Source organism: Moschus berezovskii, chromosome X, assembly GCF_049115385.1.
Source record: "Moschus berezovskii isolate FMDL1 chromosome X, NW_MosBer_1.0, whole genome shotgun sequence".
Taxonomy (NCBI): Eukaryota; Metazoa; Chordata; class Mammalia; order Artiodactyla; family Moschidae; genus Moschus; species Moschus berezovskii.
Window position 1 is genome coordinate 141,197,865 of NC_142488.1, and position 18,991 is coordinate 141,216,855.

The 18,991-nt window shown below is 43.6% G+C and overlaps 1 long non-coding RNA gene across 2 annotated transcripts in view; it reads left to right on the plus strand.

Moving 5' to 3' along the window:
* The first annotated feature begins 807 nt into the window (after positions 1-807).
* LOC148773485 (uncharacterized) overlaps positions 808-18,991 on the plus strand; it is a 94,940-nt gene continuing 76,756 nt past the window's right edge. For both annotated transcript variants that reach the window (XR_016036855.1, XR_016036856.1), the window contains exon 1: positions 808-1,051. This is a non-coding gene — a long non-coding RNA (uncharacterized LOC148773485). The remainder of the gene's footprint in view (positions 1,052-18,991) is intronic.

The window sequence follows — 18,991 nt, forward strand, 5'->3', positions numbered from 1 at the left end:
ACAGCCATCTGGACGTTAAGGCCCTGTTGGAAGAGTCTCGCCGCCAGGGCTCCACTATTCCTGCCTCCTGGAATGGTGTGAACAATGATTCACGCCACGGTAGGCCTTTACGCTTTACCAAGCACATTCATCAGGCTTTCAGGGAAGGTCAGGTTCCAACTTGTTCACAGAGAATCACCTCCAGGTCACCAGACTTGCATCTATTTTGCCCAGCACCTGTCATAATGAACAAAAGTTTTTCACTTTAATGATGAATGTGCCAAAGAGAGGACAGAGTGGGAGCAATTCCAGTTCAGTGATGTTTGACTTGTAGCAGAATACAGAGCCCATTTTGAAGTTCTTCGGGGAAAACCATTTCTGGGAATAGTGGCCTGGGGCCAGGCTGTGAAGGGAAGAAAAAACAAACAAACACTTTGTGAGCCCTGGCAGGGTGGTAGTGTTCCACAGTTCCTAGGTCACTCGTCGGAAGTTCAAGTCAAGGCTGGCATACAGGAAAAGGGGGTGAAGCAGGACTTTTCAGCCTAAAGGGAGTAGGGGGATGGGCCGGGCAGTGGAGTGGGTTTGGTGGTGGATTCTGGAAAGCGCGCACCTGTGGAAGACAAGGTGCTCAAGGTTCAGAGTGTGGCTGCGGGGCCTGGTCCGCAGGCTGAGATGTGCCGGGGCGAGGGCGGGGCGAGGGCGGGGCCAGGAGGGGCCGCGGCGCGGGGCAATGGGCGGCGGCCGGCAGCGCGCCACGCGCCGGAAGCGACCTATCGCCCTCTCGCTGCCGGCGAAGTCGCGGACGGCGCGCTGAGGCGAGCGTGGGGAGGAGCTGGCGGCGCCACAGCCGCCGTCAGCGCGTGAAGACGGCTCTGTCCAGATGCAGCCGCCGTGAGAGAGCCCGGCCCTGGCCGCGGTGGCGGCGGAAGGCGCCAGGGGCCGCGGCCCCAGCGCGCGCGGGCCGGGGCGCGAGCAGCTGCCGGTGCCTCCGCGGCCGCGGCTGCGGGACCTGCTGGCGCTGCTGCGGGGCGGGCTCACCCTGCGGAGGAAGCGCGGCGCCGCTGGGGGCCGGGTGAGCGGCCGGGTCCTGCCCGGCGGGAGTGGGCGTGGGAGGCGCGCTCGAGGAGCCCGCGCCCTCGCTCCGGGGCGGCCGAGGGGGGCATCTGGAAGTTGGGGAAGTGCCGGGGGTGGAGCCCTTGTGCCGGCCTAGGCAGAAGAGGGGCCCCGGGAAGGCGGGGTCGTGGGGTGTCCCCGGCGGAGCAGCGGTTTCTCTTTCCCCTAGATGCACGTGACTTAGCCCAAGCGCGCCAGGATTCTGGTTGCGGGACCGTGAGCATTGCCTGAAGAAGGGCCATTTGCCTGTCCCAGAGGGGGACCTGCAGGTACCCAGTGCCTAACGGCCGGCCTTGTCTCGACAGCGAGCCCAAGGTCCCACGTGCAGGACCTCAGTTTGCAGGAGGCCGGAGACGTGTGCACTGCTGTCGGACGCCTAGTTGCAACTTTGGGCACCGGCACTGGCTTAGAACTCAACGAGGGACACTCCTCCACCAGGAAATCCTACCTAACACACCAGCAAAAGCCATTATTTAAGATTCTGGCGGCGTCTCCGAGAACTAAGCTTTGGCACTGACACTGGCTCTGGCCCCCTCCATGGCCAAGGGACAGACGCTGGGTTGGAAGTTCTGGGGCGAGCTCTAGCTCCTGGGATCCCCGGTCACCAGCACTTAGTTCTCGGTGACGCCCCCAGAAACTGAAATACTGACCACCTGCTGATGTGTTCGATAGGATTTCCTGGTGGAGGAGTGTCCCTCGTTGAGTTCTAAGTGCATCTAATGGCCGGAGCAGCTCATACATGTTTTGTGGTGAAGAAAAGCGGGACGGCCTGGGATCTCTCATAAGTCACTGAGCGAGCAGGCCCTGCTTACTGACTTGTTGGGTGACCCTGCTCGCCAGGGCCTTGGGCACCTTTGGGGGATTTTACTTAGCTTTAAAAAATCTTGGATCGCGAAGGAGACTATACCGAGAAGGTACCACCAGGTAGATAGTTTGGTCTGTAATTTAAAAAAGAAGTCTTAGTTGTCTGCCTTAAAAGGTCTTGCTGGGTGCCTTTCAGCTCTTGAAAGATAGGTTTGTGAAACTTGAGAGTCAGGGAGAAACACTGGGTTTGGTATGGCTTCCTTTGGGCAGGAAAGAGTCTGAACTGACTCAGAAGACTGAATTGAGTCTTTTGCCTTTCTAGGCTGTGTTTCTCTTTCCCTGAGAATTCTTCCCACATAGAGATGACTGTACATGACCTACTTCAGAAGGGTGTTTTGAGAATTAGCGAAGCAGTAATAGGACATCTTTAGGTCAAATGACCAGGGGAGTTTAGGAATTACCCGCAAATGACCTTAACGTGCGGAGTACAGGGTTGCCTGGAAAGAAAGCAAGGAACTGTGTCCCAAAAATGTGATAGCTAAATAAACACAAAAATCAGAGGTAGAGACTTTCCAGGAGTCGAGGGGAAAGTAGGTGAAATTGTATTCCTGTTATGCTTGACAGTTACTTTTTCACTGCACAGAATACTGACACCATGAGGGCAGCCAGGCAGCCTGTGAGGAGGTCTCTGTGTAAATAGATTTGGAGTGTTCATCTGCATAGAGGCTTGTGTTTCCCTCCGCCTGGGATGATGTTGTGGTGTACCTTGACAAAATACTTGTTTGCTCTAATTATTTATTCTGAGTGTAGTTACTTCGAATAAGGTGTACTTTATTAGCCCTTCTTTGGTTCTTCTTTTTTAAATTTACTTATTTTAATTGAAGGCTAATTTACTTTACATTATTGTATTGGTTTTGCCATACATTGACATGAATCTGCCCCGGGTGTACATGTGTTCCCCATCATGAACCCCCCTCCCACCTCCCTCCCCATCCCGTCCCTCTGGTTCATCCCAGTACACCAGCCCCGAGCATCTTGTATCGTGCATTGAACCTGGACTGGTGATTCATTTCACATATACATGTTTCAATACCATTCTTCCAAATCATCCCACCCTCGCCCTCTCCCACAGAGTCCAAAAGACTGTTCTATACATCTGTGTCTCTTTTGCTGTCTCATATACAGGGTTATCGTTATCATCTTTCTAAGTTCCATATATATGCATTGGTATACTGTATTGGTGTTTTTCTTCTGGCTTACTTCACTCTTTATAATAGGCTCCAGTTTCATCCACCTCATTAGAACTGATTCAAATGTATTTTTTTTTAATTGCCGAGTAATACTCCATTGTGTATATGTACCACAGCTTTCTTATCCATTCGTCTGCAGATGGACATCTAGGTTGCTTCCATGTCCTGGCTATTCTAAACAGTGCTGCGATGAACATTGGAGTACATGTGTCTCCTTCAATTCTGGTTTCCTCGGTGTGTATGCCCAGGAGTGCGATTGCTGGGTCGTATGGCAGTTCTATTTCCAGTTTTTTAGGAATCTCCACACTCTTCTCCATAGTGGTTGTACTAGTTTGCATTCCCACCAACAGTGTAAGAGGGTTCCCTTTTCTCCACACCCTCTCCAGCATTGATTGCTTGTAGACTTTTGGATAGCAGTCATTCTGACCTGTGTGAAATGGTACCTCATTGCGGTTTTGATTTGCATTTCTCTGATTATGAGTGATATTGAGCATCTTTTCATGTGTTTGTTAGCCATCTGTATGTCTTCTTTGGAGAAATGTCTGTTTAGTTCTTTGGCCCATTTTTTGATTGGGTCCTTTACCTTCCTGGAATTGAGCTGCAGGAGTTGCTTGTATATTTTTGAGATTAATTCTCTGTCAGTTGCTTCATTTGCTATTATTTTCAACCATTCTGAAGGCTGTCTTTTAACCGTGCTTTTAGTTTCCTTTGTTGTGCAGAAGCTTTTAATTTTAATGAGGTCCCATTTGTTTATTTTTTTGCTTTTATTTCCAGTATTTTAGGAGGTGGGTCATGGAGGATCCTGCTGTGATTTATGTCAGAGAGTGTTTTGCCTATATTCTCTTCTAGGAGTTTTGTAATTTCTGGTCTTAGATATTTAATCCATTTTGAGTTTCTTTTTGTGTATGGTGTTAGAAAGTGTTCTAGTTTCATTCTTTTACAAGCGGTTGATCAGTTTTCCAAGCACCACTTGTTAAAGAGATTGTCTTTTCTCCATTGAATATTCTTGCCTCCTTTGTCAAAGATAAAGTGTCCATAGGTGCATGGATTTCTCTCTGGGCTTTCTATTTTGTTCCATTGATCTCTATTTCTGTCTTTGTGTCAGGACCATACTGTCTTGATGACTGTGGCTTTGTAGTAGAGCCTGAAGTCCAGCATGTTGATTTCTCCAGTTCCATTCTTCTTTCTCAAGATTGCTTTGGCAATTCGAGGTGTTTTTGTATTTCCTTACAAATTGTGAAATTATTTGTTCTAGCTCTGTGAAAAATACCGTTGGTAGCTTGATAGGGATTGCATTGAATCTATAGATTACTTTGGGTAGCATACTCATTTTCAGTATACTGATTCTTCTGATCCATGAGCGTGGTATATTTCTCCATCTATTAGTGTCCTATTTGATTTCTTTCACCAGTGTTTTATAGTTTTCTATACATAGGTCTTTTGTTTCTTTAGGTAGATATATTCCTAAGTATTTTATTCTTTTCATTGCAACAGTGAATGGAATTGTTTCCTTAATTTCTCTTTCTATTTTCTAATTATTAGTGTATAGGAATGCAAGGGATTTATGTGTATTGATTTTATATCCTGCAACTTTATTCATTGATTCAGTTCAGTTCAGTTCAGTTCAGTCGCTCAGTCGTGTCCGACTCTCCGCGACCCCATGAATCACAGCACGCCAGGCCTCCCTGTCCATCACCAACTCCCGGAGTACACTCAAACTCATGTCCACAGAGTCGGTGATGCCATCCAGCCATCTCATTCTCCGTCGTCCCCTTCTCCTCCCGCCCCCAACCTTTCCCAGCATCAGAGTCTTTTCCAGTGAGTCAACTCGTCTCATGAGGTGGCCAAAGTATTGGAGTTTCAGCTTTAGCATCAGTCCCTCCAATGAACATCCAGGATTGATCTCCTTTAGAATGGACTGGTTGGATCTCCTTGCAGTATAAGGGACTCTCAAGAGTCTTCTCCAACACCACAGTTCAAAAGCATCGATTCTTCGGCGATCAGCCTTGTTCACAGTCCAACTCTCACATCCATACATGACCACGGGAAAAACCATTGCCTTGACTAGACGGACCTTGGTCGGCAAAGTAATGTCTCTGATTTTTAATATACTATCAAGGTTGGTCATAACTTTCCTTCCAAGGAGCAAGCGTCTTTTAATTTCATGGCTGCAATCAGCATCTGCAGTGATTTTGGAGCCCAAAAAAATAAAGTCTGACACTGTTTCCACTGTTTTTCCATCTATTTCCCATGAAGTGATGGGACCAGATGCCATGATCTTTGTTTTCTGAATGTTGAGCTTCAAGCCAACCTTTTCACTCTCCTCTTTCACTTTCATCAAGAGGCTTTTGAGTTCCTCTTCACTTTCTGCAATAAGGGTAGTGTCATCTGCATATCTGAGGTTATTGATATTTCTCCCAGCAATCTTGATTCCAGCTTGTGCTTCTTCCAGCCCAGCGTTCCTCATGATGTACTCTGCATATAAGTTAAATAAGCAAGGTGACAATATACAACCTTGACGTACACCTTTTCCTATTTGGAACCAGTCTGTTGTTCCATGACCGGTTCTAACTGTTGCTTCCTGACCTGCATACAGGTTTCTCAAGAGGCAGGTCAGGTGGTCTGGGATTCCCATCTCTTTCAGAATGTTCCACAGTTTATTGTGATCCACACAGTCAAAGGCTTTGGCATAGTCAATGAAGCAGAAATAGATGTTTTTCTGGAACTCTCTTGCTTTCTCCATGATCCAGCGGATGTTGGCAATTTGATCTCTGGTGCCTCTGCCTTTTCTAAAACCTGCTTGAACATCTGGGAGTTCACGGTTTACATACTGCTGAAGCCTGGCTTGGAGAATTTTGAGCATGACTTTACTAGCGTGTGAGATGAGTGCAATTGTGCGGTAGTTTGAGCATTCTTTGGCATTGCCTTTCTTTGGGATTGGAATGAAGACTGACCTCTTCCAGTCCTGTGGCCACTGCTGAGTTTTCCAAATCTGCTGGCATATTGAGTGCAGCACTTTCACAGCATCATCTTTCAAGACTTGAAATAGCTCAACTGGAATTCCATCACCTCCACTAGCTTTGTTCGTAGTGATGCTTTCTAAGGCCCACTTGACTTCACATTCCAAGATGTCTGGCTCTAGGTCAGTGATCACATTATCGTGACTATCTTGGTCGTGAAGATCTTTTTTGTACAGTTCTTCTGTGTATTCCTGCCACCTCTTCTTAATATCTTCTGCTTCTGTTAGGTCCATACCATTTCTGTCCTTTATCGAGCCCATCTTTGCATGAAATGTTCCCTTGGAATCTCTAATTTTCTTGAAGAGGTCTCTTGTTTTTCCTATTCTGTTGTTTTCCTCTATTTCTTTGCATTGATCACTGAGGAAGGCTTTCTTATCTCTCCTTGCTATTCTTTGGAACTCTGCATTCAGATGCTTATATCTTTCCTTTTCTCCTTTGCTTTTCGCCTCTCTTCTTTTTACAGCTATTTGTAAGGCCTCCTCAGACAGCCATTTCGCTCTTTTGCATTTCTTTTCCATGGGGATGGTCTTGGTCCCTGTCTCCTGTACAATGTCACGAACCTCCGTCCAGAGTTCATCAGGCACTCTATCAATCAGATCTAGTCCCTTAAATCTATTTCTCACTTCCACTGCATAATCATAAGGGATTTGATTGAGGTCATATCTGAATGGTCTAGTGGTTTTCCCTACTTTCTTCAATTTAAGTCTGAACTTCGCAATAAGGAGTTCATGATCTGAGCCACAGTCAGCTCCTGGTCTTGTTTTCGCTAACTGTATACAGCTTCTCCATCTTTGGTTGCAAAGAATATAATCAATCTGATTTCGGTGTTGACCATCTGGTGATGTCCATGTGTAGAGTCTTCTCTTGTGTTGTTGGAAGAGGGTGTTTGCTATGACCAGTGCATTCTCTTGACAAAACTCTATTAGCCTTTGCCCTGCTTCATTCCGTGCTCCAAGGCCAAATTTGCCAGTTACTCCAGGTGTTTCTTGACTTCCTACTTTTGCATTCCAGTCCCCTAGAATGAAAAGGACATCTTTTTTGGGTGTTAGTTCTAAAAGGTCTTGTAGGTCTTCATAGAACCGATTAACTTCGGCTTCTTCAGCAGTACTGGTTGGGGCATAGGCCTGGATTACTGTAATATTGAATGGTTTGCCTTGGAAACGAACAGAAATCATCCTGTCATTTTTAAGATTGCATCCAAGTACTGCATTTCGGACTCTTTTGTTGACCATGATGGCTACTCCATTTCTTCTAAGGGATTCCTGCCCACAGTAGTAGATATAATGGTCATCTGAGTTAAATTCACCCATTCCAGACCATTTTAATTCACTGATTCCTAGAATGTCGACGTTCACTCTTGCCATCTCCTATTTGACCACTTCCAATTTGCCTTGATTCATGGACCTAACATTCCAGGTTCCTATGCAATATTGCTCTTTACAGCACCGGACCTTGTTTCTATCATTGGTCACATCCACAACTGGGTATTGGTTTTGCTTTTGCTCCATCCCTTTATTCCTTCTATAGTTATTTCTCCACTGAGCTCCAGTGATTAGCTCTAGTAATTTTCTGGTAGAGTCTTTAGCGTTTTCTGTGTAGAGGATCGTGTCATCTGTAAACAGTGAGAGTTTTACTTCGTCTTTTCCAATTTGGATTCCTTTTATGTCTTTTTCTACTCTGATTGCTGTGGCCAAAACTTCCAAAACTATGTTGAATAGTAGTGGTGAGAGTGGGCACCCTTGTCTTGTTCCTGACTTTAGGGGAAATGCTTTCAATTTTTCACCATTGAGGATAATATTTGCTGTGGGTTTGTCACATATAGCTTTTATTATGTTAAGGTATGCTCCTTCTATTCCTGCTTTCTGGAGGGTTTTTATCATAAATGATTGTTAAATTTTGTCAAGGGCTTTCTCTGCATCTATTGAGATAATCACATGGCTTTTATTTTTCGTTTTGTTAATGTGGTGTATTCCATTGATTGATTTGCGGATATTGAAGAATCCTTGCATCCCTGTGAAAAAGCCCACTTGGTCATGATGTATGATCTTCTTAATGTGTTGTTGGATTCTGATTGCTAGAATTTTGTTAAAGATTTTTGCATCTACGTTCATCAGTGATATTGGCCTGTAGTTCTCTTTTTTTGTGGCATCTTTGTCAGGTTTTGGTATTAGGGTGATGGTGGCCTCATAGAATGAGTTTGGAAGTTTACCTTCCTCTGCAATTTTCTGGAAGAGTTTGAGTACAATAAGTGTTAACTTTTCTCTAAATTTTTGGTGGAATTCAGCTGTGAAGCCGTCTGGACCTGGGCTTTTGCTTGCTGGAAGATTTCTGATTACAGTTTTGATTTCTGTGCTTGTGATGGGTCTGTTAAGATTTTCTATTTCTTTCTGGTTCAGTTTTGGAAAGTTTTACTTTTCTACGAGTTTGTCCATTTCTTCCAAGTTGTCCATTTTATTGACATATAATTGCTAAAATCCCATGGACGGAGGAGCCTGGTAGGCTGCAGTCCATGGGGTTGCTACTAGTCGGACACGACTGAGCGACTTCACTTTCACTTTTCACTTTCACACATTGGAGAAGGAAATGGCAGCCCACTCCAGTGTTCTTGCCTGGAGAATCCCAGGGACAGGGGAGCCTGGTGGGCTGCCATCTATGGGGTCACACAGAGTCAGATAGGACTGAAGTGACTTAGCAGCAGCAGCAGTCTCTTATGAACCTTTGTATTTCTGTTTTGTCTGTTGTGATAGCGCCATTTTCATTTCTCATTTTATTGATTTTAATTTTATACCTTTATTTCTTTTTTTTTTAATTAATTTATTTTTTATTGGAGGCAAATTATTTTACAATATTATATTGGTTGGTTTTGCCATACATTGACATGAATTTGCCCCGGGTTTACATGAGTTCCCCCTCCTGAACCCCCCTCCCACCTCCCTCCTCCCTTTATCCTCCCTCTGGGTCATCCCCGCATGCCAGCCCCGAGCATCCTATAACATACATTGACCCTGAACTAGTGATTCGTTTCACATATGACAACATACGTGTTTCAATGCCATTCTCCCAAATCATCCCACCCTCACCCTCTCCCATAGAGTCCCAAAGACTGTTCTATACATCTGTGTCTCTTTTGCTGTCTCATATACAGGGTTATCATTTGCATCTTTCTAAATTCCATATATATGTGTTAGTATACTGTATTGGTGTTTTTCTTTCTGGCTTACTTCACTCTGTATAATAGGCTCCAGTTTCATCCACCTCATTAGAACTGATTCAAATGTATTCTTTTTAACGGCTGAATAATACTCCATTGTGTATATGTACCAAAGCTTTCTTATCCATTCGTCTGCAGATGGACATCTAGGTTGCTTCCCTGTCCTGGCTATTATAAACAGTGCTGCGATGAACATTGGAGTACACGTGTCTCTTTCAGTTCTGGTTTCCTCGGTGTGTATGCCCAGGAGTGCGATTGCTGGATCATATGGCAGTTCTATTTCCAATTTTTTGAGGAATCTCCACACTGTTCTCCATAGTGGCTGTACTAGTTTGCATTCCCACCAACAGTGTAAGAGGGTTCCTTTCTCTCCACATCCTCTCCAGCATTTATTGCATGTAGACTTTTGGATAGCAGCCATTCTGACTGGTGTGAAATGGTATCTCATTGTGGTTTTGATTTGCATCTCTCTGATTATGAGGGATGTTGAGCATTTTTTCATGTGTTTGTTAGCCATCTGTATGTCCTCTTTGGAGAAATGTCTGTTTAGTTCTTTGGCCCATTTTTTGATTGGGTCATTTATTTTTCTGGAATTGAGCTGCAGGAGCTGCTTGTATAATTTGGACATTAATCCTTTATCAGTTGCTTCATTTGCTATTATTTTCTCCCATTCTGAAGGCTGTCTTTTCACCTTACTTATAGTTTCCTTTGCTGTGCAGAAGCTTTTGATTTTAATTAGGTCCCATTTGTTTATTTTTGCTTTTATTTCCAATATTCTGGGAGGTGGGTCATGGAGGATCCTGCTGTGATTTATGTCGGAGAGTGTTTTGCCTACGTTCTCCTCTAGGAGTTTTATAGTTTCTGGTCTTACATTTAGCTCTCTAATCCATTTTGAGTTTATTTTGGTGTATGGTGTTAGGAAGTGTTCTAGTTTCATTCTTTTACAAGTGGCTGACCAGTTTTCCCAGCACCACTTGTTAAAGAGACTGTCTTTTCCCCATTTTATATTCTTGCCTCCTTTGTCAAAGATGAGGTGTCCATAGATGCGTGGATTTATCTCTGGGCTTTCTATTTTGTTCCGTTGGTCTATATTTCTGTCTTTATGCCAGTCCCATACTGTCTTGATGACTGTGGCTTTGTAGTAGAGCCTGAAGTCCGGCAGGTTAATTCCCCCAGTTCCATTTTTCTTCCTCAAGATTGCTTTGGCTATTCGAGGTTTTTTGTATTTCCATACAAATTGTGAGATTATTTGTTCTAGTTCTGTGAAAAATATCTTTGGTAGCTTGATAGGGATTGCATTGAATGTATAAATTACTTTGGGTAGTATACTCATTTTTACAATATTTATTCTTCCAATCCATGAACTTGGTATATTTCTCCATCTATTAGTGTCCTCTTTGATTGCTTTCAGTAGTGTTTTATAGTTTTCTATGTACAAGTCTTTTGTTTCCTTAGGTAGATATATTCCTAAGTATTTAATTCTTTTCGTTGCAGCAGTGAATGGAATAGTTTCCTTAATTTCTCTTTCTATTTTCTCATTATTAGTGTATAGGAATGCAGGGGATTTCTGTGTGTTGATTTTATATCCTGCAATGTTACTGTAATCATTGATTAGCTCTAGTAGTTTTCTGGTAGAGTCTCTAGGGTTTTCTGTGTAGAGGATCATGTCATCAGCGAACAGTGAAAGTTTTACTTCTTCTTTTCCAATTTGTATTCCTTTTATGTCTTTTTCTGCTCTGATTGCTGTAGCCAAAACTTCCAGAACTATGTTGAATAGTAGTGGTGAGAGTGGGCACCCTTGTCTTGTTCCTGATTTTAGGGGAAATGCTTTCAGTTTTTCACCATTGAGGATAATGTTTGCTGTGGGTTTGTCATATATAGCTTTTATTATGTTGAGATATGTCCCTTCTATTCCCACTTTCTGGAGGGTTTTTATCATAAATGGATGTTGAATTTTATCGAAGGGTTTCTCTGCATCTATTGAGATAATCATATGATTTTTATTTTTCAGTTTGTTAATGTGGTGTATTACGTTGACTGATTTGCGGATATTGAAGAATCCTTGCATTCCTGGGATAAAGCCCACTTGGTCATGATGTATGATCTTCTTAATATGCTGTTGGATTCTGATTGCTGGAATTTTGTTAAGGATTTTTGCATCTATGTTCATCAGTGATATTGGCATGTAGTTTTCTTTTTTTGTGGGGTCTTTACCAGGTTTTGGGATTAGGGTGATGGTGGCCTCATAGAATGAGTTTGGAAGTTTCCCTTCCTCAGCAATTTTCTGGAATAGTTTGAGTAGAATAGGTGTTAGCTCTTCTCTAAATTTTTGGTGGAATTCAGCTGTGAAGCCGTCTGGACCTGGGCTTTTGTTTGCTGGGAGATTTTTGATTACAGTTTCAATTTCTGTGCTTGTGATGGGTCTGTTCAGATTTTCTATTTCTTCCTGGTTCAGTTTTGGAAAGTTGTATTTTTCTAGGAATTTGTCCATTTCTTCCAGGTTATTCATTTTATTGCCATATAATTCCTGATAGTATTCTCTAATAATCCTTTGTATTTCTGTGTTGTCAGTTGTGATCTCTCCATTTTCATTTCTAATTTTATTGATTTGGTTCTTCTCCCTTTGTTTCTTGATAAGTCTGGCTAGTGGTTTGTCAATTTTATTTCCCTTCTCAAAGAACCAGCTTTTGGCTTTGTTTATTTTTGCTATAGTCTCTTTTGTTTCTTTTGCATTTATCTCTGCCCTAATTTTTACGATTTCTTTCCTTCTACTGACCCTGGGGTTCTTCATTTCTTCCTTTTCTAGTTGCTTTAGATGTAGAGTTAGGTTATTTAGTTGACTTTTTTCTTGTTTCTTGAGGTGTGCCTGTATTGCTATGAACTTCCCCCTTAGCACTGCTTTTACAGTGTCCCAGAGGTTTTGGGTTGTTGTGTTTTCATTTTCATTCATTTCTATGCATATTTTGATTTCTCTTTTGATTTCTTCTATGATTTGTTCGTTGTTCAGCAGCGTGTTGTTCAGCCTCCATATGTTGGCATATTTAATAGTTTTTCTCCCATAATTGAGATCTAATTTTACTGCATTGTGGTCAGAAAAGATGCATGGAGTGATTTCAATTTTTTTGAATTTACCAAGGCTAGATTTATGGCCCAGGATGTGATCTGTCCTGGAGAAGGTTCCGTGTGCTCTTGAGAGTAAGGTGAAATTCATTGTTTTGGTGTGAATATTAGGTCTAACTGGTCTATTGTATCATTTAAAGTTTGTGTTTCCTTGTTAATTTTCTGTTTAGTTGATCTATCCATAGGTGTGAGTGGGGCATTAAAGTCTCCCACTCTTACTGTGTTATTGTTAATTTCCCATTTCATACTTGTTGCCATTTTTCTTACATATTGCAGTGCTCCTATGTTGAGTGCATATATATTTATAATTGTTATATCTTCTTCTTGGATTGATTCTTTGATCATTATGTAGTGTCCTTCTTTGTCTCTTTTCACAGCCTTTGTTTTAAGGTCTATTTTATCTGAGTATTGCTACTCCTGCTGTCTTTTGGTCTCTATTTGCGTGGAATATCTTTTTCCAGCCCTTCCCTTTCAGTCCGTATGTGTCCCTCGTTTTGAGGTGGATCTCCTGTAGACAACATATATAGGGGTCTTGTTTTTGTATCCATTCAGCCAGTCTTTGTCTTTTGTTTGGGGCATTCAACCCATTTACATTTAAGGTAATTATTGATGAGTATGATCCTGTTGCCATTTAATTTATTGTTTTGGGTTCAAGTTTATACACCCTTTCTGTGTTTCCTGTCTAGAGAAGGTCCTTTAGCATTTGTTGGAGAGCTGGTTTGGTGATGCTGAATTCTCTCAGCTTTTGCTTGTCTGTAAAGCTTTTGATTGCTCCTTCATATTTGAATGAGATCCTTGCTGGGTACAGCAATCTGGGCTGTAGGTTATTTTCTTTCATCACTGTAAGTATGTCGTGCCATTCCCTCCTGGCCTGAAGAGTTTCTGTTGCACGATCAGCTGTTACCCTTATGGGAATCCCCTTGTGTGTTATTTGCTGCTTTTCCCTTGCTGCTTTTAATATTTGTTCTTTGTGTTTGATCTTTGTTAATTTGATTAATATGTGTCTTGGAGTATTTCGCCTTGGGTTTATCCTGTTGGGGACTCTCTGGGTTTCTTGGACTTGAGTGATTGTTATCTTCCCCATTTTAGGGAAGTTTTCAACTATTATCTCCTCAAGTATTTTCTCATGGTCTTTCTTTTTGTCTTCTTCTTCTGGGACTCCTTTGATTCGAATGTTGGGGCGTTTAACATTGTCCCACAGGTCTCTGAGATTGTCCTCATGTCTCTTCATTCTCTTTTTTCTTTTTCCCTCTCTGTTTCATTTATTTCTACCATTCTACCTTCTATCTCACTTATCCTGTCTTCTGCCTCCGTTATTCTACTGTTGGTTCCCTTCAGAGTGTTTTTGATCTCATTTATCGCATTATTCATTATATATTGACTCTTTTTCATTTCTTCTAGGTCCTTGTTAAACCTTTCTTGTGTCTTCTTGATCCTTGCCTTCAGGCTATTTATCTGTAACTCCATTTTGTTTTCAAGATTTTGGATCATTTTCACCGTCATTATTCAGAATTCTTTATCAGGTATATTCCCTATCTCTTCTTCTTTTGTTTGGGTTGGTGGGCATTTATCCTGTTCCTTTACTTGCTGGTATTTCTCTGCCTCTTCATCTTGCTTATATGGCTGTGTTTGGTGTGGCCTTTTCTTCTTCTGGCAGTTTGTGGAGTTGTCTTTATTGTGGAGTTTCCTCGCTGTGGGTGGGGTTGGATGGGTGGGCTTGGACGGGTGGCTTGTCAAGGTCTCCTGGTTAGAGAAGCTTATGTTGGTGTTCTGGTGGGTGGAGCTGGATTTCTTCTCTCTCGAGTGCAATGGCGTGTCCAGTAGTGAGTTATGAGATGTCAATGGGTTTGGACTGACTTTGGGCAGCCTGTATATTGAAGCTCAGGGCTATGTTCCTGTGTTGCCGGAGAATTTGCGTGGTGTGTCTTGCTCTGGAACTTGTTGGCCCTTGGGTGGTACTTGGTTTCAGTGTAGGTATGGAGGTGTTTGATGAGTTCCTATTGATTAAGGTTCCCTGGAGTCTGGAGTCTGGTGTTCTCAGGATTTTTACTTAAGCCTCCTGCCTCTTGTTTTCAGTCTTTTTCTTGCAGTAGCCTCCAGACTTCTCCATCTGTCACTTCCAAAGTGGTTCCCTCTGTTTTAGCTTCTTCTGTTTGCTTGTCTCTTCAGTGTTTAATTTCGCCCTAACACAAGGGGGCAGTGTTGATCACTTTTTTAAGGCTGACTTGTTCAGTTGTGCTGTTGGGAGGGAGGAATGCTGCACATAAATATTGGTGTCTGTAGGGAGTGCTCGCAGTGTCTCGGCCACACTTGGTTGGCCCCCCGCTCACGGCGTGTGTGCTTTTCCTGTCTATACTGCTCAGGCTCAGGGTTGCTCTGCTGGGAACTGAGGCAGGCCCTGGGTTACATGCACTTCCTAGGTCTAAGCCACTCAGGTTCAGGTTCTCGGGTAGTCCACAAAGGCGTAGACTTGGTTGGGCCTGCGTTTTATGCCCTTTCCCCGTCCTAGCAGCTCAGGTGACCAGGTGTTTGGCGAGCGTGGTCGCTGCGACTTATCTCCTCCCCAGTCTCTGCTGCTCAGTTTTCTGGGTGTGCAACCAGCGCACCTTCTCAGGCGGATGTCGACTGGCCAGAATCCCAAGAAGTCTTGATTAGCAATGAAGCCTGCTTACAGTTTGGTAGATGATGCCTCTTTGGGGCTGCGATTGCCCCTTTCCGGCCCTGGCTGCCCTCCCCTGCCTGTCTCGGTGGGGGATGGGCCGTCCGCAGCCGGCTAGCTCTGCTCAGTCCTTTGTTCTGTGACTGGATCTGACGGTGTCTTAGGTTGGGCTTTTCGCCTTTTCACTTGATAGCTATCCCACAGTCTGCTTTGCTTTCTCAAGTTAGTTCCCTCAGATTGCCCTTGGGGCATTCAGGCCCGGTCCTTACTCAAACAGTGCAGCCTGCACCTCCCTGCCCAGCCCCCGCTTGTTAGTGGGGGATGCAGGCGTCTGCGCTGCTTCTCCGCTGGGAGTTACCACTGGGCACGTAATCTGTGGGTTTTAATTATTTATTTATTTTTCCTCCCAGGTTCGATGCATGATACAGGATGCTTGGGGCTGGAGTACTGGGATGAACCAGAGGGATAGGATGGGAAGGGAGGTGGGAGGGGGGTTGAAGATGGGGAACACATGTACCCCCGGGGCAGATTCATGTCAATGTATGGCAAAACCAATGCAATAATGTAAAGTAATTAGCCTCCAATTAAAATAAATAAAGTAAAAAAAAAACCCTCAATATTCAGAAAACAAAATAAAACAAAAAATTATTGTCTGTTTATTTTTCCTCCCAGTTATGTTGCCCTCTTAGGTTCCAAGGCTCGCCACAGACTCGCCAGTGAGGGTGTTTCCTGGTGTTTGGAAACTTCTCTCTTTTTTAAGACTCCCTTCCTGGGACGGATCTCTGCCCCTACCTCTTTTGTCTCTCTTTTTATCTTTTATATTTTTTCCTACATCCTTTTGAAAGCAATGGGCTTCTTTTCTGGGTGCCTGATGTCCTCTGCCAGCATTCAGAAGTTGTTCTGTGGAAGTTACTCAGCGTTCAAATGTTCTTTTGATGAATTTTTGGGGGAGAAAGTGGTCTCCCTGTCCTGTTCCTCCGCCATTTTCCTCTGATCTTAGGTATTCCTTTCTTATACAAACAAAACCATTTACTGAGTTTTTCCATAGGCCACAACCTCACCATCTGTGAAGCAAAGATCGTGCCCGCCTCACAGGTTAGGAGAGGAAATAGGTTAAAATGCACAGCACTTTTCCGATGACTTTGGCTGTATGGAGAATGCTTAGTTTGATCTGCTGCTGTTGTCATTGCTGCCATCATCATTGTCCCCTGAAATGACAAATCTGAGGAATTTCAAGATCAAGCCCTTTGAAAAGCTGAAATAGATTTTCTTGGCTATAGTGAGGGCACCTAAGTAAGAAAACCAAAGCTCAAACATTGGTATCTTGCTAAAGGTCATAGCGGGGAAGTTCAGAGTCAATGGCTCCTTACACTGGAAGGATCTCTGATAGGATATTCATGGTCTGTCCTCCCTAAAGCTTCAAAGATGGGGTCTAAAGGAGGACTCCTCAAGCTGTTGCATATACATACATGAGAATCCCTGAGAGCTTTTTAAAATACAGATTCCCGGGCCCCAATCTTAGAGACTTTGATTCCATAGGTCATGGATGGGGCCCAAGAACCTGCATTTCTGTGCAGTTCCAGGTGATGCTGTTGCTACTCGGACATGAACCACACTTACTCACACTGGTCTAAAGGGCCTTAAACGTTTGATTCCCTTCAATGTCAGAAAATTACTGAGGCCAGGAGTCTAGCTGATGTTCTGTTTGTCAACTCACTGATGGAAGGACAAACCAAGATGGAAGACCATGAATGACTATAAGAACTTTATTAGAATTAATAATACTGGAAACTCACCTTGATTGGTTTCCACAAAGTAACTAGCAATTGAAAAAGTCGTGAGCACTTGAAACTAAAAGGTCCATGGCAGCTGACCTAGTGATTTTCTGTCCATCCCCTGTCCTCTCCGTTTTGTTCCAGTCTACACCTTGGAGCTTGCCCTCTGGATGTTCATCACCAGGGCTCCCACCATGTGGCTTTGGTTTGGGTTCAGTCAGTGGAAGGCCAGGGGAGGAGCGAAGTCAGGGGTGGATGTCTGTCCCTTCTGCTGCTTCTCCTTTCCGTGTAGTACCGGCAGTGCCTGTGACTGTCTATTACCAGTGTCAACAGGGCAGCCTCACCTCCATCACTTCAGCTCTCTCCAGTCTCCAGCAGAGCTCTGTCTTCCCTGGTCTCTTCTGCCTGTGGCTGTTAAAGGCTTGTCATTCCTAGCTCCTGTGTTCTGCAGCCGTTCCTGCTGGGTCTTGGAACCTCGCCCACACAGCTTTGATAGGCTGTCTTTTGAGAGGACCCTTGATTGATCCTGGAGCATAAGAAGAGCTTCCAAAAGATGGGAAGAGTGATGGTAGAAGGTGTAGCCTTGGATGAAGAGAACATCATGATTGGAGTGGGCATTGGCAGTGAAGTTTATGTCAAGGGGCTCCAAAATCACTGCCTATGGTGACTACAGCCAAAGAATGAAAAGACACTTGCTCCTTGGAAGGAAAGCTATGACAAACCTAGACTTTGTATTAAAAAGCAGACACATTGGTTTGCCAGCAAAGGTCCATATAGTCAAAGCTATGGTTTTTCCAGTAGTCATGTGCAGACATGAGAGTTGGCCCATAAAGGAGGCTGAGCACTGAAGAATTGATGCTTTCGAATTGTGGTGCTGGAGAAGACTGTGTTGAGTCCTTTGGACTGCAGGAAGATCAAACCAGTCAATCATAAAGTAAATCAACCCCGAATATTCATTAGAAAGACTGATGCTGAAGCTGAAGCTCCAGTACTTTGGCAACCTGATGTGAAGAGCTGACTCACTGGGAAAGCCCTTGATGCTTGAAAATATTGAGGGCAAGAGAAGGGGATGTCAGAGGATGAGATCATTGGATGGCATCACTGACTCAAGGAACATAAATTTATGTAAACTCCGGGAGATAGTGAAGGACAGGGAACCCTGGCATGCTGCATTCCGTGGGGTTGCAAATAGTTGGACATGACTTTGTGACTGAATAAGACAATAAGAGGTGAGGAGTGCAGGAAAGGGGTCTGGCTTTAAATTGATTCTGGATTAATCAAAGAAGGTCCCAAGAGGTCCCTGGGTGAGAAGCTACAACTGCTAGAATGTGCAGAATGTTATCCCTAAGCGTAAACTTGCACGATGAGGGTTCAGAGTCAAAGGAGCTTTTTTATGAAGAATTTACATTCCTCTTCGACAATTGCCTAAAAGTTTGTTGTTTTCTTTCCTGCCCCTGCCGTTCCCCCAGACACCCCTTAGTGGTGTTAGTCTCTACACAAGAGTCATAAGGTCTTTCTGCGGCACTTTGATCTTGCTCAGTTTCGTTGCAGTATGTTGAACATATTCTGAAGTGCCTGCCAGAACTGAATTCACAAAGTAACAACTAGTTGAACAGAATAATCACGCCTTCAGTCCTTTGCCCATGAGTTCCAGTGATGGACATGTCAGTAAGATGAAAAATGCTGTTCATGGTTTTGGTAGTCAGCTACATCACCCTCTACGGTAAACTTGCCGTGAAGCAGTACCATAGCACAGACGCGTACTGATTCTGTGTGTTTATTGGTTCTTTTATATTGAAACGTTACGCCCAGGTTTAAACTGTTCAACAGCTTTTAGAGATTTTTTGGGGTGGGGTGGGTAGTAAAGGTTGTCTTAATACTTTGTCTTAAATGTGTAAAAGATAAAACAGGTCCTTGATCTCAGATTTTCCGTTATTACAATTCTTCAGGAAGCCGAAAAGTTCTTGATGAGGAGAAATGAATTCTGGACTTTTTTTCCTCCCTTTCTGTGTTTTCACATCCCTCTGTCAGAAAACATGACTTTGTGAGGGAATTGGGAT